Here is a 27031-nt window from a genome sequence, read left to right as displayed (position 1 = left end):
CCTGTCATATTATGGACTTTATCTCCTAAAACCAGCCTACTTTTGGGGAGGGGCCTTAAGAGACCGACCACCCGCACTGTGTAATAACTGTGTCTTCCACTTTTCCACTTTTGACAAGCTACAAATGGAACAGTAGAAAGCAATTTGTCAGAGCCAACTGTGACGATTTATCCTTGTCCTTGATTTAATGTAATAATGTAAGAACAAGCAATGTTCGTTTGGCTTACATTATAGCGCTGCTAATAGTGAACGTTTTAGAATGTTCTGACAAGGTTCTCTCCTGTAATGGTAATAGAACCTTCAATAAACATTACCCAAAACATCATCACAAACATGCACAGAACATTATTGAATTTTTCTAAACTATTAGTTGGCTGCTATTTTATCCCTGGAGGAAAAAATATGGGATTTAAAAACTGACAAATGAAAGGATTGAGTATGTTAAAAGACCAATATGAAGGAGGTACACTTATGACCTTTCAGCAGTTGGTTTTAAAATACAATTTGCCCCAAAAGCAAGTTAGAAGTTTTATATATTCGAAAATTAAAACCTATTTGGAACCCCAGTATTCTACATTATTACAACTTCTTTTAAATCACATGAATGATAGAGGAATGAAATCATTGTTTTATAGGACATTACTGGATAGACTTAAAGAAAATTCCCTATCATACTTTCAGCATCTTCAAGTAGATTACTGTTGAGGAATGGGAATATGCATGTCTTTTAGCTCAAATTCAAACCATTAATGCCAGATGTAGAATACTGCAATGCAAATGGATGAGGAGAACTTACATTACACTTGTAAAATTACATTGGATTAACCCTAATATTTTAGATTACTGCACAAAATGTAAAGATGAAATTTGAACTCTGTTTCACTGTATGTGGGAGTGTGGAGAGATGCAGTTGTTTTGGAGGAGGTGCTTGGTGTGGTCTTTGAAATAGTTGGAGAAAATGTTCCTTTGAAACCAAAACTTACAAAATGTGTCAGTAAATGAAAAAAAGGAACATAGATTTCTGCTTTATACAAGCTAAACGTGTTATAGCTTTGATATGGAAAATACCCAAAGAACTGTTCTTGCACAATGGATAAAGGATAAGTCTGATAATCTTGCTCTTGAAAAAATCACATATATAATCAGAGTTAAGCAGAAACTTTTTAAAAGATGTGGTCTCCTTTCAGTCCCTTTATAAATGGATAGAACAAAATTGGACGTCTTTGGAAAGATGACTGTAATTTAAATTTCACTGTAATAATGTTTTTTTTTTACTATTATTATATATGAACACACATTTGTCAATTTAAATGTATTTTTAATAGTATTGTATTAAATTTTATAATTTATTTTAAATGTCATTTCTGTTAAAGTTATGTTGGGGTGGGAAGTACATTCTCAAATATTGAATAAGTTAATATTCTGTACTTTTTTCTGGGTTTTGTAATATAATTAAAATCAATAAAAACTGTTGAAAAAACTATTAGTTGGCTGTTGGTTCAATTAAAAATATATTGATATAGTTTGCAAAATGACAAAACATGTTCAATGTTCAAATAATTGAATCCTCATTTGGTGTCCACAACAAATTTGACAAAAGTGATTATATATAAAACATATTAAATGTAAATAGGATCTGTTTCAATGTTTAAAATAACGTGTGTTTTGTCCAGTATGTATTATTTATATAAAACAATAAGAGATCATACTTACCTTTGTTATATTTTACATAATAAACAACCTTTTGTTGACAAATGGGTAAAATTAGTAGTTTGAAGAATAAAAAAAGTAAGTACAGGCCCGTACTGGTGAAAGGGGTGGTTCTTTTTTTCTCAATAAGTGGACCTTTTTGTGGTTTTAGGCCCTATTTAATTATGATATTTAAATACCGCATTTTAGTGACACTATTTTAGCTAAAATAGATTGTTGGATGGTCATCATAACCAAAAAAAGTATATTTGAAATATCATGGATAACAACAATAGCCAAATGGGCGCTTTTGGTGCTTGACACCTTTTCATTGGTCATTTTTTTGTTTCAAGAATAAGGTCCAAGATTTAGAATAAAAGTTACTTGTAAAATGTTTTCTCTATTTAAAAACAGTACAGTAGCGAAAGATGATGTCTCTTACGTCAAATTCATTCATTCATTCGTTTTGTTTTTGTATTAGTCCCTTTAATAATCCGGGATCGCCATAGCGGAATGAACCGCCAACTTATCTAGCACATGTTTTACGCAGCGGATGCCCTTCCAGCCGCAACCCATATCTGGGAAATCTTACGTCAATTTGTAAAATAAAAAAATATATGTTGGCACTGGCCAAAACTGATTAGCTGAAGTCACACCGAAGCGACAGCCAACAGAGGATTCCACTCGGTCTTAAAACCTTTTTAAATTTCTTTGTTTTAGATTTTATTTCCACAATTTATGATGCCGTAGCAGTCAAAATATGACAAATTAACTCAAGTATGAGGCAAATTCTGGACTTTTGTCAGTGAGGGGAGGGTCCTTCGAACCACCTGAACTCAGTCTACGGGCTTGAAGTATAAAGATTTAAAATGACAATGAACTGGTATTTAAGTGCTCCACTTCGATCCTTATATTAAGTTTTTAATATGTAATAAATTATCCTTGTTCTAAATATGCCCTTTATTATATATATAAATAATATTATCTAAACTATTGTTACACTGAATGACATTTGACTGGGTGTCTTTTGTAGATAAAATAGCCATTTGTTTTGTTTATACTTTATTGTTTTCATTCTTGAAACTCCTGCTTACCTCTGACTTTGTTAAATTTTTTTGTTAAATCATTTAACATTTATAACATATTAATGATGAGACTTACTTGAAATGATTCTAAAAGGGGGGTTTTGTAGAGACAGGCCTGTTATAGAATTTTGGGTTCTATGACAAAACGTTCAGTGAAAATTGCTTAGAACAACCTTTTTTTTTTTCTTATTCTAAAGAATGTTTTTAAAAATCTAAAAAAATTATTCACTATAACCTTTTTATTGGTATGGAAATGTTATATCCATGTTAAAGGCTCCTGCAGGTTTTAACTGTGTTTTCCCTCCCTTTTGTGCAATTTCCAACCATTGTTTGACAGCACATGAGTTCACAGGAGCAGGTAGCTGAGAAACACCTGGTTCTCGTGTGCATTCAAGGCAGTGTCCAGTACAAAGAGGTACAAATGAGAAGAGATCTGATTAGAACAGATTAAAGCGAGATAAAAGTGCAGCTGGCTGTGTGTTCTGTCAGCTGTCAGTGTGGCCTGTGCTGCTGCACTTCATTCATGTTGGTGATCACATTACAGAAGCTGCTCTTTCACCATTCAACACTTCCTGTCTGTCTACAATGGAAACACCCTACACTGAAAAAATGATTCAAAGATGATTCCTAGGATTTACTAAAAAATTTTACGTTGAGTGGGTGTAAACTATTTATTTGGGCTGAATTTAAACAAACAAATTAAGTTGAACATTATTAAACTTAATTTGTTTGTTTAAATTCAACACAAATAAATTGCTTGCAACAGTTTTGCATGCAACACTTTTTTCAGTGTATATGCATTGTGTGTTGTGGATCCTCTTGTTATGTCTTTGATGTAGAAAAAAACAAATTTTACATGAAGATAATTCTTTTCTTTTGTCAAAAACTTAAATCAGTAAAAAGAAACTGGGGCATAATGAAACCACGATTTTTAGTCATGTGTGTGTGTGTGTGTGTGTGTGTGTGTGTGTGTGTGTACGTGTGTGTGTGTGTGTGTGTGTGTGTGTGTGTGTGTGTGTGTGTGTGTGTGTGTGTGTGTGTGTGTGTGTGTGTGTGTGTGTGTGTGTGTGTGTGTGTAAATAAACAAAAAGAAATTAAAGAATAAATAAAAACACTTATTTTCAATATAGAAACCTTTACAATGTCAATAAGACATTATTTAACCTACCCAATTGACAGCAAGTTTACTATTCAATTAACTTCAACTCCTTTGCAACTACAATTGGCATTTCTTGCTATTAATACACTGGAGCGAGTCTATATATAAATGAACATCTTTAATAAAAACCTTTAACAAGGCTTAGAATTATTCCATCTACATTAATGAATATAAAGTCAACTTATGTGTTTTTGCGTATGTTCGGGGTGACGTCATCAAGATTTATGAGTAACCGTTGGCCAACAGTTTACAGCCACCTAGTGGACAAGAGTTTAATGATGTGGTGTTGTCGCCCTCGTATGGGACAGTCATATTATATTATATTATATTATATTATATTATATTATATTATATTATATTATATTATAACATTCATAAATTTTCTTGTCAGCTTAGTCCCTTTATTAATCAGGGGTCTCCACAGCGGAATGAACCGCCAACTTATCCAGCACATGTTTTACGCAGCAGATGCCCTTCCAGCCGCAACCCATCTCTGGGAAACATCCATACACACTTACTCATACACTTCAGACAATTTAGCCTTCCCAATACCGCATGTCATTGGACTGTGGGGGAAACTGGAGCACCCGGAGGAAACCCACGCGAATGCAGGGAGAACATGCAAACTCCACACAGAAATGCCAACTGACCCAGCCGAGGCTCGAACTAGCAACCTTCTTGCTGTGAGGAGACAGCACTACCTACTGCGCCACTGCGTTGCCCCTATATTATATTATATTATATTATATTATATTATATTATATTATATTATATTATATTATATTATATAACCTGCCATAATTTTTTTTATTTGTATAATAAAGTAAAATATGATTTTTTGATGATGAACTGTAAGCATCATATACATTTATATCATAAATTGTAGTTTATAATAATTTAATTTAGTAAAAAAATACTTTATTTCATAATATTGTTATAAATTATATTAGAATGTTTTAGTTATCAAATTTTATCTCATTATCCTGTTATTATTCTTATTTGGAAAAAACAATTGTAACAAAAACAAATCATTTTATAAAAGAATAAGTTCTTTAAAATATTAATAATCCTTTAAAATATAGGATGTTTATTTTTTGATTCATGTTTTTGTGTGTGTGTAAATAAAAGCACCTATTTAACCTACATTATTTTATTATTTGGGACATTTCAATATTGTATTGTGAATATTAGAAACCATTATTGAAAAATGTTATAAAGGCTACAAATTTTACTAATACTATAGTCATTTAAGTAAAAAAGTTCATTTAGGTAAAATGAACAATTATTAATAAAAGTACTTTTTTTCTCTAATGTTTAATTAAAACGAAAACCATGCACGCAAAATTCGCAAAAATTAATTGAATCTTTTTCCTCATTCAGCCCATAGGTCCAACCAACATAGAAGATTTATAGGACCTTTTTCCTCTGTGCATCGTCTGAGCTCGAGCAGATAGATGGCGTAGCGACATTGCTAACCGAATTCAGCCGCGTTAGCCCTCCCCTCGTTGTTTTACTGAATAAGAGGAGGATACAACACAACATGTAATATTTGCTGACGGGAAACTGAGAGCACAGACTCAATTTGAGCTGTTTTGTTGTTGAACGAGGTATTAAAAGCGAGTAATGTAGGGCGGATGGTGTATCGTAAAAGTACTAGCAGCTTGCTAGCGCTTCATGTGTTTGTATGTGTATGTGTGTGTGTGTGTGTGAACCCGGGACGTGCAGAGCCCTTTTTTTTACTCAATATCACTCCACGAAAGAAAAGTGCAGGCAAATTTGCTCGGCTAAGCAAATATCAAAAGTCACTGGCTTGGATTTTGGCTCGTTTTATGAGCAAGAAGAGAAGAGAGGAGCAGTAAACTTGACTCAGGTAGGGTTGAGGGCATTTTTTCTCCTTTTTGCTTTGCTTGCTAATCTGCCATGGCGAGCTGCTGAATTAGCTACATTTACAGTTATGCCATGTGTATTAAAACCACAACTGTCTTTGACTAACGTTATTTGTCCAAAATGTTGGTTAGATTAACCTGATGAACTTGATACAGTACGCTATTTCTCTCTCCCGCACAGAACTACTAAGCAAAGCTTAGTTATTATGGTTAGCTTGCATGCTAAACCATAAGAAAACACTTAACACCACGTAAGTTCTGTAGTTAATTGAACAAACAGGGTGAAATAACTAGATATACCGCGTTTTGCTAACTTTTTTCACCCTAAAAAAAGCTGTTAGGAGCCACCTGAATGCTAAATACACAAAGCTAGGCTAGCCGAGTATGCGTAGTTTGCAGTTATTACAGATGTAATGCCTTCATAAATGCGGACACGTAGTAAAGAGGAAGATTCATCCTAGCAAAACGCTTGTGGAGCTGTCAGCAGCCACCAGCATGTTGTATACATGTTTAAATATGTGACTTTGTGGATACTCATCCAGTTGCCCAACATAACATAAATACTATACATATACTAATGGATTTTAAAAGACATACTTGGCATGTTACATTTGTTTTTGCTTATAAAAAAGCGTGTTTGGTCACTAGTATAGAGCTGTTTTGCATCATCTAACAGGTCCTCCTATGCTGACCTGCCTTTATTTGTATTTAGAAAACAGGCTGTGCACTGTGCCTTATTTTGGACCTCTGTAATTAGACAGGGCATTGTTTAGGAAAATTAGTAGACGGGAGCATATTCCCCTGTCTTTGTCTTGACTGTTTATTTCCTCTGGAATTCTGGAAGTCATCAGGGCCTAATTAAAGGCAAGGTTTTAACTGATGACCAGATTGGTTTACATCGTCCCATCCTGTTTGGCCCCCATTGAGTTCATTCACCTCTACAGTAAAGTACATCTCAGTTTCCCACACAGATTCCCATGTTTTCCAGGAGCCTAAATGTCAGAAATTGCTAATAAAGACCTGCTCTCTTGTTAGTAATTGTTACACTGAGAATTCGTTTGTGTTGTCGGAAATATTCAGTTCAAGCATCTTTGTTATCAGATGTCCCCGAACCAAGAGCAGAGACGGTGTGATTTACTGATAGCCTCGTGTCTGCCCATGAGAATCAAAGGTAAATGATTTAATAAAACAAAACCAAAGCAGTAATGTGCTGATTTATCTGCTGCTACTGCTTTGTTGAGAGAATGTCATCCTTAATATACTCAATCAGCACCATTGTTGTTCATCAACCTGGGTAATTTGAGAAAGAATCAAGTGAGGAGAACATTGTGTGGTTTGGGTTACTGCAGCATGTTGTAGAGGTGTTGTGACTGTGGTTGATGTGTAGGGGTTTCCCCCCTCTTTTTTCATCTTCCTGTGATGTAGACCATCCTTTCCTCTACTGCCGTGCTGCAATATGTGCTAGTGCCAACAGTTAAGTCAGATTCGTGTACGATGGTGCTGCAGTTCTGTGTTAGAGGGGTATAGACGACCTGGAAATGTGAGTTTTGTCATTTACTCACCCTCATCATGTCATTCTAAAATCAGTATGGATCTCTTCTGCATGAATGAATAGAATTTCATTTATTAATGAAATATTCTGTAAAGTATTGATGAAGATCAGTGACCACAGCTAATGACAAGTCTAAATTATATAGCCCAAACGACTTTAGGTTCTCTAGTTTCAGTGAATAATGATTTATTTTGGCCATTTTGATTGAGTCACTATAGCTTTTGCATGTGTGATTTGAATATAGCCAGAGTCTACCAACTTTTTTGTGCATTTATTATTGTTTTGATGCTTTAAATAGTGTATCATTAAATGTTAAGTAGTGATGCACAATATATTGGCCATGATGCATTGGCCAAAATTCCATATTGGTGCATCCCTAGAGAAGATCTGTGTAAAGAATGTTCAAAAGGTTAATCGTTTTGCTTTCATGTCCTGCTTTCTGTATTTTAATACAAAAAACTATGGCAAGTGTAATTAAATTAATGTATAGTAGTAATAGCAGCAGTAGTAGTAATAATAATAATAAAAATAAGTACATAAAATCCTTATCACAGAAAAAAGAAAAAATTGTTTTAATTATGAAATTTGAAAGTAAAATCTATATAATGGCCCGTTTTCCCTAAGTGGTACGGTACAGTACGGTACGGGTCGGTATGCTTTTATGCTCGTTTCCACTGTCAAGAGGTACCAAAAAGCAAACCATACTGTACCACTTTTTGGGTACCCTTTGCAAAGGGTACCTAGCACAATGAAGGGGTACCAAATGGTGGAGCTAGACGCGCAGCTGTACGCTATTGGTTTACAGAGAAATGTCACCAGCGCATGTACAAGCCGGAAGAATGAAAACAAAGGAAGCTCCATTTTTAAATGCACAGCCAAGACATTACACCGTAATAATATATACATATAATAACGAGCCATGGTCGACCAGAGCTCAAACCAACCTTGTCGTCGCCTTAAAGAAACAGCCACAATGCCAAGAAGATAAACCTGTTGTTGATTTATGAGCCTGTCTAGCGCGAGCAGTTTCACTTTCTCCAGAGAGCTCGCGATCGCTCTCAGCACATCTATATTTGCATTAATGAACTTCTTGAGCTCATGATATTAATGTGCGTGTGATTATTGAAATGCTTCTGACATCCGATACTTTCAGAAATGGACAAAAGACAAAGTGAAGCACAAAAAAACAAAGGATAAAATGATTCTTTCAGCAGCCTAAAAGATGAGCAAACTGCCATGTTTAAATATTATCATTGCCTTTTGGACTATTATGAACTATTACAAACCTCAAAATAACAGAACAAGGAACAAGATGTTAACGTTACATGTGCTGGTGAAAAATAAAGATGAGAGGTTTGTACTGACGGTGTATGTTTTGTATCGTTTATGAACCCAAATAAGGCCTAAACATAAGTTTTGGGTATTTTTTTTATTTGTTATTGATAACATTTTAGAGACTGTTTATTTTTTTTTTTACAATTGCAGACGTTACAGTAGTCTATTTTGTATTAGCATTGATCTGCAGCAAGAATCAAATCATGTTCATGGAAAGATTAGTAATAAACATTTATTAATGTATAAGTATTTATGTATATAAAGCAGTTGTTAAGTAAGAAGTGCTTCTCATACGATATGTGAACTTCAAGTGAGAATGACATTGACTGCAACTTTCTGTCGAACACCACACCCACCAAAAGGGTATCATTCGTACCCTTTGGCAGTGGAGACACAAACCTGGCAAAGGTCACAATACTGAACCGTACCATACTGGTCAAATTGGCCATAATATGGTTTCAGCAGCCATTACTCCAGATCACAAGACATTACTTCAGTGTCAGGTGATCCTTCAGAAATCAAATATTTATCATGGTTAAAATATTTATCCTGATTATTATTGTTGACGGCTCAAAAGAACAGCATTCATAAAAACATTTTGTAACATTATAAAACCTTTTCTTTCACTTTTAATCTTAACTAACTCATGACGAATGTGTAAGTTTGCAAGACATGAAAACACATGTGCAGCAGCCACTGCAAGATGTAGTGACAACGCAGCACTGACCCAGTACAAGTGACAGTTCTGCCAACTGTCCTGAAACTCTCTCACACTCTGGACCATCAGGCCGTCCTCATTGTTTGAGTCCTGCCTGTGGGATAACTGCTTTCCAGCTGACAGTACATCTAGTCAGTCCGTCAAGAATGGTTATGAAATCTTTTGCTGTTATGAATTAGTTCACTGTCTCTCTGTGCCGGTTTGCCAGCGCTTTGCAGACTGACAGTGTGGTGCTTGTGTACAATGTAACATGAGTAGCTTGCCAATTGTATAACCTTGAAAAGCATCAGACAACTGCAAATCCGTTTGTATCGATTAATGACGTCCCAGGAATGATTGAAAAATAGGGTTTTATCTGGCCTTTGTTGACTCTAAACTCGTAATCTTATCGCAACAAAAGTCTGATGATGTTATGAAGCCTTGCTCAAGTCCTCATGTTCAGCGCAATGATGTTTCAGCTCATTTGGCTTATGTGCTCCAGACAAACTAGGAAATTTGCTGGATTATAAGGATTTCATCTGTATGCATTTGAACTTTGCTGACATAATTGTTTTAATGGTTTCACATTTTTTGCAATGTTAAGCCAAAAAACGGTTGTTGGCTGATGCACATGAATGTACAAATATGCATGAAATGATTTAGTTTTTTTCAGTCTGCAGTCTTTGAAGGTCCCTCTAGTTCCACAAGCACACTGGCTTGACCTCTGGCTGCTGTCACTGGAGAGAGAAATTGGATGGAGAAAGGAAAGTGGGACATGTTTTCATTTTCCACTCCCCCTTGTTGTCCTTGGCAACCACTTTTTTTTCCCCTTCTCTTAAAATGACAGGCTGACTCAGGTCCTAATTTTTCACCTTGTCCAATGGGATGTTTGAGCTCTCCTTTTCTTGCACTCACACACACATACGGGAATTAAGTGCTCACTTCCTTTGTCTAGCCCTCATCATCATGCACTAATGAAACCCAGTGCTGTTCAAGACTGCAGCAAGGGTTTATATCAAATGCTTAAATTAGGGATGCAACGATTATAGATTTTGGTTGTACGATTATAGTCTGAAAAATAATCACGGTTATAAAATAATAATAAAAAAACAAACAAACACTTGTCTCATTCTCTTTGGACTTAAAAATAAGTGAACATTTTTGGCATTAAAACACAGTTAATAATTTTACACTGAAAATAAATGACAGAACGATGAAAGAATAAATAAATAAATAAGTTGAACTGTAAGTCTAAGCTACATATTAGCTAAGTATTTCCCTTTTATGGCCCGTTTCCACTGAGTGGTTCGGTTTGGTATGCAAAGGGTACATAGCACAACAAAAGGGTACCAAAAGGTGGAGCTAGACGCGCAACTGGATGCTATTGGTTTACAGATATGCGTCACTCGCTTGTGCAACAAGCCAGAATGAAAAATAAAGGAACCGTCATGTTTTAAATACACAGCTGAGACATTACACCATAATAATATATACATAAAATAACAAGTCATGGTTGACCTGAGCTCAAACAAACCTTGTCGTCATCTTGATGAACAGCCACAAAGCCAAGAAGAAGAGCAGAATCTACCCTGCTGTTGTTTACAAGGCCGTCTATAACACAATCGGTTTCGCTTTCTCGCTTGCGGTTTCTCACTTGCCCTCACTGCACATCTGTATTTGAAATAACATATCTTGAGCTGATGATGATAACGTGCGTGTGATTTATTGAAGTGCTTCTGACATGCGATCCTGTCAGAAACGAAGAGAGTGATGTGCGAAAAAACAAAGGACCAAATGATTCTTTCAGCAACCTAAAAGATGAACAAACAGCCATATTTAACTTATGATCACCTTTTGAACTATTATGAACTCTGAATGACAGAATTACTTTCTAACAAGTGGTTGCATGTGCTGGCGAGGATTAAAAATACAGTTGAGAGCTTTGCACTGACAGGCCTATATCGCGTGTTGATTTTGAACCCGAATAAGGACTAAATGTATGTTGTGTGTAGTTTTTTGTAATTGGTAACATATCGGAGACTGTAAGAGGCTGTATGTGTTCATAAATGTTGTATTTATTTATTTATTTAATGTAATCACAGACGTAACAGTAGGCTATTTCGTTGATCTGCAGTTATAATCAAATCATGTTCGTAAAAAGGTTAGTAATGGACATTTATAGACCAGTATTAATGTGTATAAATCATCTGCTTTGTAAGAACTGCTTTTCATATGACATGTGAACGATCCTGTACAGCTTTACTTTGACATTTTCTTGAGCAAGAATGACGTTGACTGAAACTTTGTCGCACCCCACGCCCACCAAAAGAGTACCATTGGTACCCTTTTATCAGTGGAAACGCAAGCCTGATAAAGGTGACCCGTACCGTACTGTTCCACTCAATGGAAACGGGCCAAAGAGAACAAATGTAGTCAAAGGCTGCTGAACCTTTGTCTGAAAGGCACTTTTAACTAAATAACTTTTTTTGGTATTTTCATATATATAATTTTTTCTCTTTGGAGTAGAAATGTATATATTCCATGCAATGTATGAAGCTGATCGGTCAGTTCTTGTCATGTGACTCACGGTGCCAATATGCGCACGCAAGCCACGCATCTCCATTGGAAATAGCGAACTTGAACATGCAAAACATATGTGAAAATTGCAGTGCAGAGAGGTTTTCCTACACGAGTCGCTTCCTGCACCAATTGATTTGCAGGTTGAGATCACATCTAAGTACTATTCATATATATTTGGGACAGTTCCACAAAGAAAGTTTAACTTCTGTGCTCCACTTTGAATTAAACACAGAATATTGAGCATCGCTGGACATTCTATCTTTTTTTTTCCCCCCTTCCTAAATCTTTTTTTTATTTGACTATTTTGAGCATCATTGGAAGCATGAGAGTTGTATCAATCATTCAGGAATATTGCTGTGCAATCTATAGTCTCTTGAAGTTTAACTAGTTCAGCATTACCTCTGTGGCTTGACATCACTCTTGAATGAGACCTCGGGTCTTGCAGGCTTTTATTCATTCATTTTAAAGGCATGAAATAGGCAAAAGTGGTTTGTTGGAGTGTGTGTTCAAAAACCACAACTCATTGCTGGAATGCCCTGCTTGGAGACTTGCGGTCAGGGTATTTAGTTTTTTTTCTCCCCTCTTCTTTGGCTCAGACAGATGACTTATTTGCATTCCCTAAGCTTAAATAACAGTTAATGATGCTGTATTGTTCAATGAAGATGCTGCGTTTATTTATAATTTTAGTTTTTCTTTTATATTTAGTGTGCATTTTGCAATTTCTTCATGATGATTAAGAACTGCACGATCTTGTTTGCACAGTATCCAAGACACAAGCTGTAGGGGCGTACAATAACAATAGGCATTTACTAAATAGTGTAATATATATTTTTTGTGCTAATTGTGAATCACAGGCACATTATAGGGAGACCCAAGACTAATGCATCATTTGCAATGAGAGGTATGGTATAGTGCAGCACAGTATGGTTTAGCATGTGTCAAGCTATTGTGTTTCCACTGCCAATAGTACCCTTACTTGGTTGGCGTGGTGTCAGATGGCAATCTCACTTGAAGAAGAAAGCCGTATGGGCCGTTCTCACATTAGGTCTTTTGCAAACTCAAGTTGATTAATTCAAATGTAGATGCTCTACAAGTGTGCACAAGTTTAAGTGCAGCATGTGAGTGGCCTAGTAAACAACAATGGAGGACACACAGGAGGTTCTGTTATTGGCATGTGGCTGTTAGTTACTAGAAGATGACCAGCTTTATTTGAGCATGGTTCATTAATTTTATTACTGGGGCTGGGCAATATTGCAAAAAAATAATCACAATTTCATGTTTCATATCATTCAGTATTGATAATTATTGAATATTTTTAACAATACATATAGGAATATCAGGATTTTTAACCACTTTATTTTAATTTACCAACATTACTAAGGCAAATAGCTTCTATAGTCAAACACAAAAATGTTTATTCAACATATCTGATCTCTTATAATAAATAATATTTATAATAAAATAAACAAGTGTTAAAAAGATAAATAAAATGTTACGTTGATAAAATGTTACAAAATGTGTGCAATAGTAAAGTTAGATCAACATCTGTTAGGTGTCAATAATAATGATACACTCTCAGAAATAAAGGTACGCGAGCTGTCACTGGGGGTGGTACCTTTTCAAATGGTACACATTTGCACCTGAAGGGTCCATATTAGTAGCTCAAAGGTATATATGGGCCTTTTAGGCACAACATTGTACCTTTTGAAAAGGTACCACCCCAGTGACCGCTCATGTACCTTTATTTCTGAGAGTGTACAGTAAACCTCTGTAAACAAAAATTGTAATCAAATCTGAGTTTTCAAATTTAGGAACATCATCAAAAAAGAACCATCATTATTCAAATACATACTGCAACATTACAAATTGTGAAGTTGAATGGCTATATTACCCCTATGCTAAAAAAATCTTTCAGATGGGGAGCTAGTGGCTGAAATGCACAAAAAAAGAAAAAAAAAAAACACTTTGGCAACTTTCTCACATGTTTTTTTTTTTTTGTTTTCAATCCCCTCACTGATGCTAGCCACCGCACTCATTTTCGCATGTGTAGTTATTCTGGACTGAAGTGACAAGCGCAAGCTCGTTTTTTCCTTCATCATTTACAATGGCCTTTGCGCTCGCGCTCCCCTGGCTTATCGTAACTAGGCAACCATTAAGTGTTATTTCAGAGGATGACAAATGGACAAACCATTGCTGCAGCTCAGATGCAAGTATATGGAGAAAAGTAAAAAACGCTGCAGTGTTTGGGTGCGTTGTGTTTGTCTGAGGTAATTACTCTGCCGTAACTGAAATGTGTACATTCCATACAAAATGTGAAGCGGATTGGTTCATTCTACTTGTATGAAATCGCGGTGCGCTCGCAACATTCTGAAAAGCTCAGATGTTTTCAACTAGGTGCTGCTGGAATATGGCACAGTTCATGTGTGCGCTGCTTGCACAACATGTGCGCATCGCTCCCATCGCAAGTCGTGCGCCTCCATTAGAAATAACACTCTTACACCCTAAGCTTATTGGCAATGCTTCCAAGGCGCGCAGTCAGCAGCCACATTTTAATACAACTATAGCCTTCATGAGGAATCTCTGTTCAATGGATATTGACAATGGTGTTTGGTCAATAAATATCGAGATCGATTTTTATCGCCCAGCTGTATGTATTGCAGTGTCGGGTTTTGGCTGGATATTTAAAAAATGCTGCTTTCTGTGTTCCATTGTTCTCCTGTTTAGTTGCAAATGCTGGTGATGAATCTCTGTTAGCCAATAGCTTTCAGCAGGAAGCTCCAACCTTTTGGCATTATACTGTTCTACTAGTTACTCTAAGGAAATGGTGCCAAAAACGTGTTGTGATATGGTTTGCTTTTTTGGTACATTTGAAATCGCCAATTGTGCTTTTGCCAGATCTTCTGCCTTAACTAGCTGAAAGGCGTTTATACCTGTTACTGTGAGAACTAAATTTGACAGACATCACAAATGCTTTAGCTACTCCTAACTGTCAACTGGTACTGCCCTCAGTTGTCCTTTTTGAGATTACACCTGACTTGATGCTGTGTGGCGGCTGTGCTTCAATATCTAGATGACAGTGAGATGAGACCTCAGATTCAATGTGTTGCTGTGTATCACAGGGATCTTTCTGCTGTAAAATCTGTTCATCTAAATTGGCTTTTTGTTCAGTTGAAAGCTGAAATATTGCAGAACTGACAACGTAACTCTTTCGTTTTGGGACGAGAGCATCTGGCATTGCTTCAGTCTTATGGTGAGGTTAGACTGCATGATTTTAGCCCCGATTCTGACTCGCCAACAGGTTTTGAGAAATCGACAATAAATGACAAATGAGATCACAGGCAAATCAGTGCTCGTTCACGTGAGTAACAATCACACAGTGTGAACTATCAAAGACACCTATCTGAGAGAATCGCAGATGAATCATTGAAACATTGAAAAATTTGTTTCAAACCAGAAGAACGAATTAGCTCGAAATAACGCAAAAACAACCAATTTTCACTTTTTTTTGTGAAAAATATGTATCCTAATAGTGTTTATAGTAGCGTGGGACACATAAGACTGTCAGCGTCTGGTGTTTCGTGACTTTTAAGACTAATTAGTTGTCATTTAGATAGTTTACAAATTCTATCTAGTTGATTTAAAAAATTGTTTAGATTTGCAAAGTGTTAATGCTCAGTTGTTGTTCTTTTTTTGGTTTTTGTTTTTGTTTTAAATAGCCAATTGTTTGTTTTGTTAAGACTAGAATACACCAAAATGGCAGTCAGCTGTTAGGCTTCATAGGGTCATCGGTCATTGTTCCAGCTATTTGGTTTGGGTTAAAGTTGTATCGAGTTGGCCTAATTCAGCATGTAGAATCAGCATTGGCTGAAGAGAGTGCTCTGATTGATTATTTAATAACGAGTCTGAGCTGGAGAACAAAAACTGAAGGGATGTACCCAAGTAAACAAGTCAAGAAGAAACCAGAGAAGCTGGCTGTAATGTTGCAGCATTTAGCAATATACTACTATATTGATTATTTGATTATCAGAAATATTTGCATGAGCGAATCCCTCCGTCATGACTTGCGTGCGGTGGAAGCTCTGATTCCCTTTGTGGAATGAGAAAACAGGCTACTGCCTCCCGTGGGTGTGGAAAGACACGTCCTCTCACACAGGCGCAGAACACATGCTCTATTTTAAATGTGCTGTCATCTATTTGGTGTGTTCATGTTCAGCTTTTTGGTACTGATGAGACCTGATGTAAGCTGACAACTGTTGGCACTAGTTGTTTGTAGTCAGCTTGGTTTATCCCAGCCCTTAGTTGGAAATGGTTCGCACACATAGCCTTCTAGCTTTTGGAGTGTAGACAAGGCTCTATCCACATGAGCATCTGAAACACATTGCTAATTCTGTGCTATAGTCTCAGCAGGGATTTCAGAAGCACTTTCCAAAAAAGCTTCAGTGTTTGACTGACGTGCTTTCTGATGGCATTGACAGGAGGCTCACAGCGACCCATTTAAGGTTTTTGATAATGCATTAGCAGTCTGCCCCACATCAGGCTTCACTGAGACTCCACGTGCTGTTGAGATGATAGTGAAAACTTCATACTGTCAAGCACACTCAGACTCTGAGACGCACTGGGGCTCCTGGTCATCCTCCTCACCACAGGCTGCATCTTTCCTATGTGTTTGTCTACATCTAAGCTATGATCACACTGTGATCATTTACAATAGTGTGTAATCACTTTCGTTGTCTGCACAGGCCACTAGAAGTTGAAAAAAAATAAAAAATTCTTATATTCACTTTAATTATGGTGGTTTATATAAGAGGAGCACAGTATTGCATAAAACCGATATTGGGCCTTTAAGGCTAGTCCTCCCCGCCCACCGTTCCCACGTGCAAGTCAGCGTGCCTCAGTCTCCGCCCTCGGCTGCCTCAGACAACAGACAGACATGATGGAAGATCAACTTTACCAGTGATTATTTGATGCATTTGTTGTGGAGTCACACAATGTCGTTACAAAGTTCACGCACACAGACACACACACACACACACACACACAGACAGTGCGGACACACACACAGCGCGCACATTTAGCTTTTCACTCTTTTTGCATGCAAATGTGACCGGATACACATTAATATCCACTACTGTATGGATATCCATTATGTTAATGTACAAAATAAACCTAATTTTATGTCCACAAACCGGGATTGAAGCATCTTCTTTTCTAATTGTTCTGACACGTGGCTGTGGTGATGAAGTAAATCTGAAGTAAATCGTTGTAATTCATTTCACACATCCACTGTTGTAAATTATTATAAACTTGTCAAACTCATTCATGATCACATTTGATGATGATTGATGATCTTAGCAAACTGAACAGACCTTTTATTCCCGGTTGCTTGGTGCGCATCCTGTCTTGTTGATATGATTATACGCGTTACTACAGAGACATGTTAATACGCAGATGTCAATCAATTCGGTGGGCGGGGGGACCACACAAAACTTCTTGCACACCCTCAAATATACGCTGCTCAAGTGCGATTTAGTGTGTTTATATAACAAGTATGCCTCCAATATTTATTAGATTTGCTAGGAATATTTATGAATGTCACCAATAGACCTACAGAGCAGCATTAATGTGTCCTGAAGTAAAGTCAAATGGCTATAAACTCCAGCAAGATAAAGTCATTGTATGCAAAGCCACAGATCTTTATCTATAAAGTATAATTATGGAAACTGTACATCTTAACCGAAAGCTACGTCGTATTTGCTAGCCTCACGCACCTGCCAGTCAGCATTTCACCTTAAAGGGTTGAACAAATAACACACAGCACTACTACGGTTACAGAAAAGTTTGCGCTGTTAAAATTCACTTACCTTTTAATTCATATCAGTGTAATTATACCCCGCTATTTAAAAAAAACAACAATGTTTTGAATGAGAAGCTTTAATGTAACTGTGGCAGGATGAATTTTGGTGTGGCACCCCACCATCGAAGATTGATTGTAGCAAAAACCATGATAATAAAGCTAACAGGCCTGCCCTAGATATTTTTCATTTAAATGACAAATTTAGATTACAAAACCAAAACACTGACTGAATCAGCATATGCTTTTTTTTCTCATCATGTTTTTTTTTTTTTTCTTTCGTCAAATAAAAATATCAGGCTACCTCAAATTGATCGCTCCACGGATAAATGTGCATTTAATTAATGCTCTGTTGTTCTTATATCATCTTATATCATAAACCTCTGTCAACATTTTTAATAGAAGTCATTATTTTAAAGATTGTCTTGAGCGTCTGGTTTTACATTGGAGCTTGTGTGCTTTTATTTGTTTTCTCACTATGCGTTTCAGATTTATGCATCCAATTAAAAATATATATGAATAATATATTTTTAATTGTTTAACTGATACCATTAATCGGTTAAAAATGCACCCTTTTGGTTAACGATGAATCGGTTATTATGAGCATCCTTAATTACAAGCATACAGTAGAAAAAACGACAAATGAATAATCAGTGCTTGGGTTTTTTTTTTTTTTTTTTTTAAAGATACAGAATTAATTAATCATATGTAAAATAACACTGCAGAGGTGGTAATTAAAACAATTAATCTTTGTTAACGCTACAGACTTTTATTGATTTGTGTGCCTGAATGCTTTAAACTCACAGGGAATGTTTGCACAGTAACAGGCCTAAAAAACATGTGCAAATGATAAACTCGGACCCTATTAAACTTGGCAATTAATTCACAGATCACATGCATTCCAAGCTGTGGTGCCTGGTCAACTTTGATCCCTACTTCACATCACCTTTTGGGTTTTGTGTGGGTATTGCACTAATGGTTTTTACAAATATTTAGATATTAGACAGGTAAAGGTGAGAAGGAAATCTTAGATGTAGCCAGAGTGTATACAATGCGCAATTATTTTAAGGTAAAATGAAACGTTTGTCATTATCAGATTCCTTTTGCATTATATTCAACATTATATAGGCTACAGTAGTTCTACTGACCCAGTAAACATTTATTTAGATGCACAACACTTTGTGTTCGCTATGAAAGAAAAAAAAACATCAAATGCTTGTCATAATCATAACTCTGAAGTGCAATATGATTATTTAAATGATGTGCGCACTTTCAGTTTCACTTTTCACTGCCAAGTGCGCTCATGTCATGGCTGTCGTCACTTTGAGTTCAGCTTGCAACAAACTAAACTAATAAAGTTATTTACAGCTTTATTACCCGTTATTCCCAGCTGGTTCTGTTCACTAAAGTAGACATCATTGGCAGGAATGCACGTGTCCTCTCGATAGTAAACAAACAGTGTGTGATTTTGCGGTTGTGAGTACATTTCATTAAGACAAACATTACATTTGTTGGTGAATTAGGGGCCGATCACACTGTATGCGCTTGAGGTGCCTTTTAGTATGTTTTACTAACAGCCGTGAACCTTGTGCATGTTGCTTAGGCGCTCTGTATGTCTTATTTTAACCGCCTGCTGCTTCTCGCATTTTTACACTAGCGTGCCGTGCACTCGCAGTTGAAAAAAAGTCAACTCTGAGTGGAAAAAGCGAGTTACGTCATCTTTTTCATTCTCCAATCAAATGAAAACAGAGGCGGGGTTTCCGTTGAGGTGACTGCAGTGTTTGTGTTGTCAAGATGACTACAGAGACTTTTGAAGATGGAGGAGAGACTTGTGATTGTTGTTTTGAATTACCCAGTGCTGTTTGAATCACAAATTTGGAATATCACAATATTATACAATTTTTAAACTATATTAATATCAACAGCAACACGTACATGCATTACACAGCTGATTCAGTTGTTGCCTAGCGAAATAAAAAGTGAACCGCGCTTCATTTTTTTCTTTTCAAGAAAAAAGGCAGTGTGGTGCGCCTTGTATTTTACTTTTACCACCATTTGGAGGGGTTCATGTTGCCGAACAACATATATAAAACCAATTTGAAGACTTGTGAAATCGCCTTTATGCCTCTCTCCATGACCTTGAAAATATAATTGGCTGAATCGCAGAAAAGCTGAATTAAGATCGTGAGTAGGGTCGAGTTGAGATCATGATCTTTTTTTTTCGATTAATCGTGCAGCCCTAGTGTATACTGGACTGAAGTACTTTGCTCAAAGGCTCAATGGGAAGTGCTTATAATTCTCCACCCCCATACAGAGATAGCATCCTGTGATTAACCCATTACCCTAAATCTAGATGTCATAGCCCCCCAGCACTCCTCTGCTTTACAGTAATGAGGTATCATGGTCACAATGACTCATCTTAATGAGTACAAAATCACACAACCCTGGCCTGCTCACTTCCTCTTTTCACTCATCTACATGAGGTGTTTGTCCTGAGAAAGTGAAGGCCTACCTCTATCTCTGGACAAACATATCAGGTCATGCTCGGCACAGAAATGCTTCACGAAAAGTCCCTCCTCGGGGAGGAAGAAGATCCAGTTTCAGCCTCATTTTGCACACAATTGTAGTTGTCCGTTGTGCTTTTTTTTTTTTTTTTTTTTTTTTTATAATTCTGCCTTTCTACCACATTGAAAAATCTGTCATCCCAATTTTCTCTTTCTTTGCATCAGGCTCCTAAACTGTGGACTTGGTGGACGCAGATGTCAAATACATTTTTATGCTTGTCAGTCCTATGTTGATCTTATTCTCTGTAGTTTTTTTAAGAATACCCAAGGTCCTGGTCTATTTATAAAGTCTTATGTACAGCAGAGCAGTCTTCAGAAACTGTGCGCTGTAAGGTTTGATGGATGCATTTATGAATGAATTCATTTGTCTCCTGTACAACAGATAAGTGTTTTGCCAAGACTAATAGTACATTAATGACTTATTCAGTTTGATCCTTACTATACGAGCTGTCAACTGACTAATGGATTAAGTGACCTTAAAATAAAAACCATGTAATCAATTGTCCATTTAATTATATTTAATGAATCTGTCCGTTTATTTGGCAGATTAAAATTGTTAAATTTATTTTATTTTAATGTTTTTAGAAACTAGGACTGCACAATATGTTGTTTTAGCTCTGATATCGCAATGGGATCTTTCACAATAGTTACATTGCAGGATACGCAATTTTAAGTTTCATTCATTCATTTTCTTTTCAGCTTAGTACCTTTATTAATCTGGGGTCGCCACAGCGGAATGAACCGCCAACTTATCCAGCATGTTTTTACGCAGCAGATCTCTGAAACAACCATACACACTCATTCACACTCATGCACTACGGACAATTTAGCCTGCCCAATTCACCTGTATACCACATGTCTTTGGACTGTGGGGGAAACCAGAGCACCCGGGGGAAACCCACACGAACGCAGGGAGAACATGCAAACTCCACACAGAAAAGCCAACTGACCCAGCCGAGGCTCGAACCAGCAACCTTCTTGCTGTGAGGCGACAGCACTACCTACTGCGCCACTGCATCGCCCAGTTTTAAGTTTATATATTATTATAATTTATAAATTGTGTTTTTGATGCCTATGGCTCTATAATGATTTTAAAAGCATTCAGGGAGAAGAAACTGTTTGTGCCGTTTGTAACTTAAATAACTGTCCATTTTAGGGATGTCCAGATCCAATCACGTGATTGGAAATCGGGCCTGATCATGTGGTTTCTCACTCGATCGGAATCGGACATTACCTCCCGATCAGGACTCTAATAGATATATGTATATTTTTTACACATCAATAGTAATGCTGTGGCACAGACTTAGACGTCTTTCTTGACTTCTCACAGAAACGGCTATGTGTGCGGCATGACATCACTTTGTTGCAGACGCTATTGGTTAAATGCTGGCAAAGTAGAACACGGAAGCAGATTGAAGTGGAAAGCGAGAATATGTCTGCGGTCTGGAGGTATTATAAAGTTAATGACGACAGCATTGCCATTGCTAACATTGTGAGATTTGTAAACTTGGCATTGCTACATTTAACACAACAAACTTGATAAGACACCTCAAAAACAAACGTAGAACCTCGATTCAAAATGCCATCTCACCACTATTTCACTGAGAAAGCTCTGCCAGCCCTTTATAAGAAGATTTCTGACAAACTCCTGGTCCTGTTTTAAGATGTACCCCATGTTTCGTTCACCACAGTCATATGGAGTTCGCCTGTAGCTCCCATGTCTCTACTAAGTCTTTATATATTATAGAAGTATTGGATCGTGTTTAGGTATCGGTATGTACTCAAAATCAAATGACTCTGACTCGAGGCCAAAAAACCTGATCGAGACGTCCCTGAACAATTTTATAGAATTATTTTATTATACAATTACATAAACAATGTTTTCTACGTTTCTAACGTAGAGTCTAACATTATTCATTTTAGTTATGTATATTTTAAAATTTTATTGATGTGCTTGTAGATGGTTTATTATATTTTATTCAGATGCACTTCTCTATATCCAAATCTAAATCTTAAAGAGCCCATATTACGGGTTTTTGAAAATGCTCTTCCATATAGTGTGCGTCACAGCTCTAAGTGAAGTGAAATGTCCAGCTAAGGCTTAAATCTGTAAGTGTACAGTGTTTAAAACTGTTGATTCATCTATAAAAGAGTCGACTCATAGTGCTTCAAACGAGTCGTCTTGATAACGAGTCATTAGGTGTTTCGTGATGATGCGGCCACGAAACAATTAGTTGCGCGCGCAAACCCGGGAGATTTGAAACCTGCGGCCCCGCCCACTAACAGAAAAAAAGCAACACACACACACACACACGCGCACACACACACACACACACACACACACACACACACACACACACAGAGACCGGTCAAATGAAGTCAGGCTGTGCAGATGGATATTGACAGTCTAATTAAAGATGAAACCTCAGCAATATATCCCAGCCTTGAGCAGATCGAGTGCTTCTGGAAACTACATGCTGGTGGTGAGGGAGGTGTCGCCGACACCTCTATGGACGCGCCGGCCCTGTGTGTGTGTGTGTGTGTGTGTGTGTGTGTGTGAAAAGAGCAGGTTAGACTGTGATGGGCTAGGAGATCTCCTCGCCAGTTCTTGGACTTTTTGCTTGATAAAATAGTTAGTCGTCGGTATTTTCTAGTCTATCGTCTGTATTTACATTCACCCACTGGCAGCCAAAATCCACTATGAAGCGTGTATGCACTGTGACTACTTTTATATTGTTGATTATCTGCTGGGCATTTCACTCTGTCTCGTGCTGAAGCCTGTCAGTGTCGTCGACCAATCACAGCAGGCTGTCATTGGTCCAATCAGCGCAGATTAGCTTTGCGCTGAGGACGGGTTTGGGAACAAATGAATCGCTGAACGATTCATATGGGAGTCGCTGGAATAATTAGGTAAAAATAAATGCAGATTATAAGACCATGAAAGTGTTTTTTGACCTTGCATGCATATTAGACTTTTGTTGAAGACCCTTACAACCAAAATATGACCCTATTTCATGTATAATATGGGCTCTTTAATTCTTTCCAAATAGAGATATTCAAGTCATCTGGTGAAATGGTTTTCATATTGCAGAATAACAAAATATTGCAATGTTAGATGTTTTCAATATCTTGCAGCCCTATAAGGAACAGCTTAAAATGTGAATTAATTGTCAATTTTATTCTATTTATATGGGATATTTATCAGATTTTTCAATAGCATGTCCCTTTTTACTTTATATTTAAATGCCACTCCTTGTCCTCCACACACAACCGTCTGCTTCATTTAATCAAAAAGAAGCTTCCAAAGAAATGCATATGGCCAAACCACTAAATTTAGTCCGGCTGATTGAAGAAACTGCAGCTGAAAGCGTGGAGGTAATTACATAGAAAGGACACCATTCATTAAGGTAATTGTCTCTATTGCTTGCATTTCTCTCTGTCTTGACGTTCTGGTGCAGAATGTAAGTTGAGGGAGGAAAAAATGGATTTTGATAGAGTTCATATTGTGAGTTTCACATCTGTTTTACATTTTGGCTAGTGCAAAAGAACCCCACACAGGGTTCATTCAGCCCCGATTTTGTTTAACATAAAGTACGTTTACATGCACTTCAGATGTTTGATTTCAGTCAGACTAAAGCAATAATTTATCTTTTTAAAATAAAATCCCACCAGACGTTTGTGAAGCTGGGCTAAAAGAAAAATTTCATTGTAGCTTGAGGTGATTATAATAATCTTTCAAATATGTGTTGTCATATGTATTTGAACAGACCGATGAAGACCGTAGCTCAAATGTACTTGCTGTCTCGATGTTGGTGAAATTGATCATATTTCGTTAGTCAAATATTTAGATTTGATTAGAATAAATTATTATAATAGCATATTTGCCAGGCTGTACCAGACAATACTGTAAACACTGTTTACCTCACCCACCATTACTGTGTTAACACAAGCACGTCTGTCACACACGAGGCCTGACTAACAGCGTTCTAACAGCAGCCAAGCTATCTTCCACAGTCATATCATGTGGCTCACTCCAACATTCGTGTGATCTGGGAATTCCACACCATTCTCCCCCTCCTTTCCTCTTTCCTCCTCCTACATTCATTCATGCATCACTGAAAGGGTCATAGGCTGAGTCTACCGGGAGTGCGAGCTGATGAAAGTCCTTTTAAAAATTGAACACTGCTGGACTCTTGCCAGCGAAGGGGACAGAAATCGTATGTTTTTTTTAGATTCCTGCCTTTACAGTACTTTGTTCATTCTGTTTCGGTAGCGTAATTTATTGAAAATATTTGGACATGACAGAAATTGAATTATGTGACCCAGTGTGGGCTTTCTAGCACACAACAAATATTTAGACTAATTAATATTGACAATGATATTGCAGCAGGCTCATTCATGTTGTCAGCTGAAATGGCAAGGGGTGGATTTAAAATATTAACAATAATGCTTTAGTCAGTGATGTGGTAGATTGCAAAATTGATCAGCTGGCATCTTGATTAGACCTTTCGGCTCACATCTGTCCAAAAGTGTAGCACTTCTGTTTACTTTAATCACTGTGATAGATCCCAGTACCCTTCAATTAGGTTTAGTTAGATCTTCTTGATGCTTCAGTTACAGTTGAGGCAAAAAAAACAAACAAATATAATACAGCAAATATATTACAACAGGTTTTTGTACATTTTATTTTGACAGTTGTCAAAAGTACCAACTGTGAGTCTGTGCCAATAGCCCTGTGGTTAATGCGTCAACACAGCACTATGGTGCTCATGATGAACCAAGTTCAATTCTTAGCCATTGAAAACAATTCTTTATAGACCTGCCCGATTAATCGATTTTAAACCCAAATCACAATTTTTAAAGGTGCAGGGTTTTTTTTTTGGGGGGGGGGGGGGGGGGGGATTTGTCGCAAAAGCTGCAATTATTTCACACCTTTCAAAAAATGTAACCATGTCAGAATGATGCGCGCAAGCTCTGTGATTGGTCAGTTTAGTACTTTTGACGAGTGTAGACTGTGCTGAGAGCCGCGAGCCTGATGGAGCAAGTGTTTACAAGTGTAGAGTCCCGTAAAGGAGCTCCAGATGAAAACCTGTTTTGTGTTTACCTTATGAATAAAGTTGCACATCCACCGGTTCCCGCCCCTATATGCAAGTTTCTTGTACATTTAAGGTAGCATTCAGAAAAAACAAAACACTAGTCAAAAAACTCGACACAGAAGAACGTAAAAACCCACTGCCAGATAGCATTTAGGAAGTGTTTTTGCAGAGCAACACAAACAGCATGCAGAAGTATACATGCATGACTATGCGCAAGGCTAGTGCCATGGGTCACAGCGATCACACGACGCAAAGGTAAATCAGCCCTTAGACTGTAAATGAGGCCGTTTATCCATATCCGCATCACTCATCGGTGAATAATGCCAGAACCGTGCTAACCGTTAGAGCCAATCATAGCCCTTTCTGTTGAGTGCGGAACATAATGATCAATTACAGGTGTTTAAGAACTCGCTGGATAACGCTCAAAAAGCAAGTGGGATAATATTTACATTCATTAATTTGCTATAAATGCTCATGTTTTTGTTGCTATAAATGCTCATGTTTTTGTAGTTGTACTGTGCATGTACTTTAGTTCTGTTTGATACATTCAACGAGTCTTCTTTGAGCATCTTCAATGCACCGTGAATATCATGAAATCAATATGAAAAATATAACAATCTAAATGTAAAGGTTTTATATATATATATATATATATATATATATATATATATATATATATATATATATATATATATATATATATATATATATATATATATATATATATATATATATATATATATATATATATATATATATATATATATATATATATATATATATATGTATATATATATATATATATATATATATATGTATATGTATATATATATGTATATGTGTATATATATATATATATATATATATATATATATATATATATATATATATATGTATATATATATATATATATATGTATATATATATATATATGTATATGTATATATATATATATATATATATATATATATATATATATATATATATATATGTATATATATATATATATATATATATATGTAATTTTATATACAATTTTTTTTTATTGAATTTAAAATGCTGTAGTTATTTTCTTAATTTAAGACAACTGACAGCTTTATTGGTCTTAACTAAACAGTAGCATAGTGTAGCGTACTTTGTGGTTATGCTTGGTCTGTCTTTGGTGCTATTAAAACCACCACATCAAACCTGCAGCTCTTTTATGAAATTATAGTAATTCACATTTTAAATTGCAAATCACAATTTTGATCAGACAAATTGCAATTCGATTTTTTTTTTTTCTCCAAATCATGCAGCCCTAATACTTCAGGTCCTTGCCAATCCTTTCCTTCTGTCTCATCGCTCTATGCTTTCTTGTCAATATGCTCCATTGTCCTGTCCAGGTAAAGGTGAATAACCACATAAAAAATAGTAATAAAAGTAGCAACAAAAATTTTTAAGAATGCCAATTTTATTAACTTTTTTGCCTATTATTATTTGAAAACTGTTTTTTGTAAAATTCCAAAAAGTGTTGTAGTTTAATGTGTTTTGAGTCAGC

General features: G+C 36.4%; 1 protein-coding gene across 1 annotated transcript in view; it reads left to right on the top strand.

Moving 5' to 3' along the window:
- Positions 1-5441: 5441 nt before the first annotated feature.
- Positions 5442-27031, top strand: part of btbd7 (BTB (POZ) domain containing 7) — an 87019-nt gene continuing 65429 nt past the window's right edge. The window contains exon 1 of the mRNA XM_056480816.1: positions 5442-5803. The gene's annotated coding sequence lies outside the window, so the exon portion shown is untranslated. The remainder of the gene's footprint in view (positions 5804-27031) is intronic.

The sequence above is a fragment of the Danio aesculapii genome, chromosome 20 (assembly GCF_903798145.1).
Source record: "Danio aesculapii chromosome 20, fDanAes4.1, whole genome shotgun sequence".
In the NCBI taxonomy this organism is placed as follows: Eukaryota; Metazoa; Chordata; class Actinopteri; order Cypriniformes; family Danionidae; genus Danio; species Danio aesculapii.
This window is presented reverse-complemented; position numbering and strand designations above follow the sequence as displayed.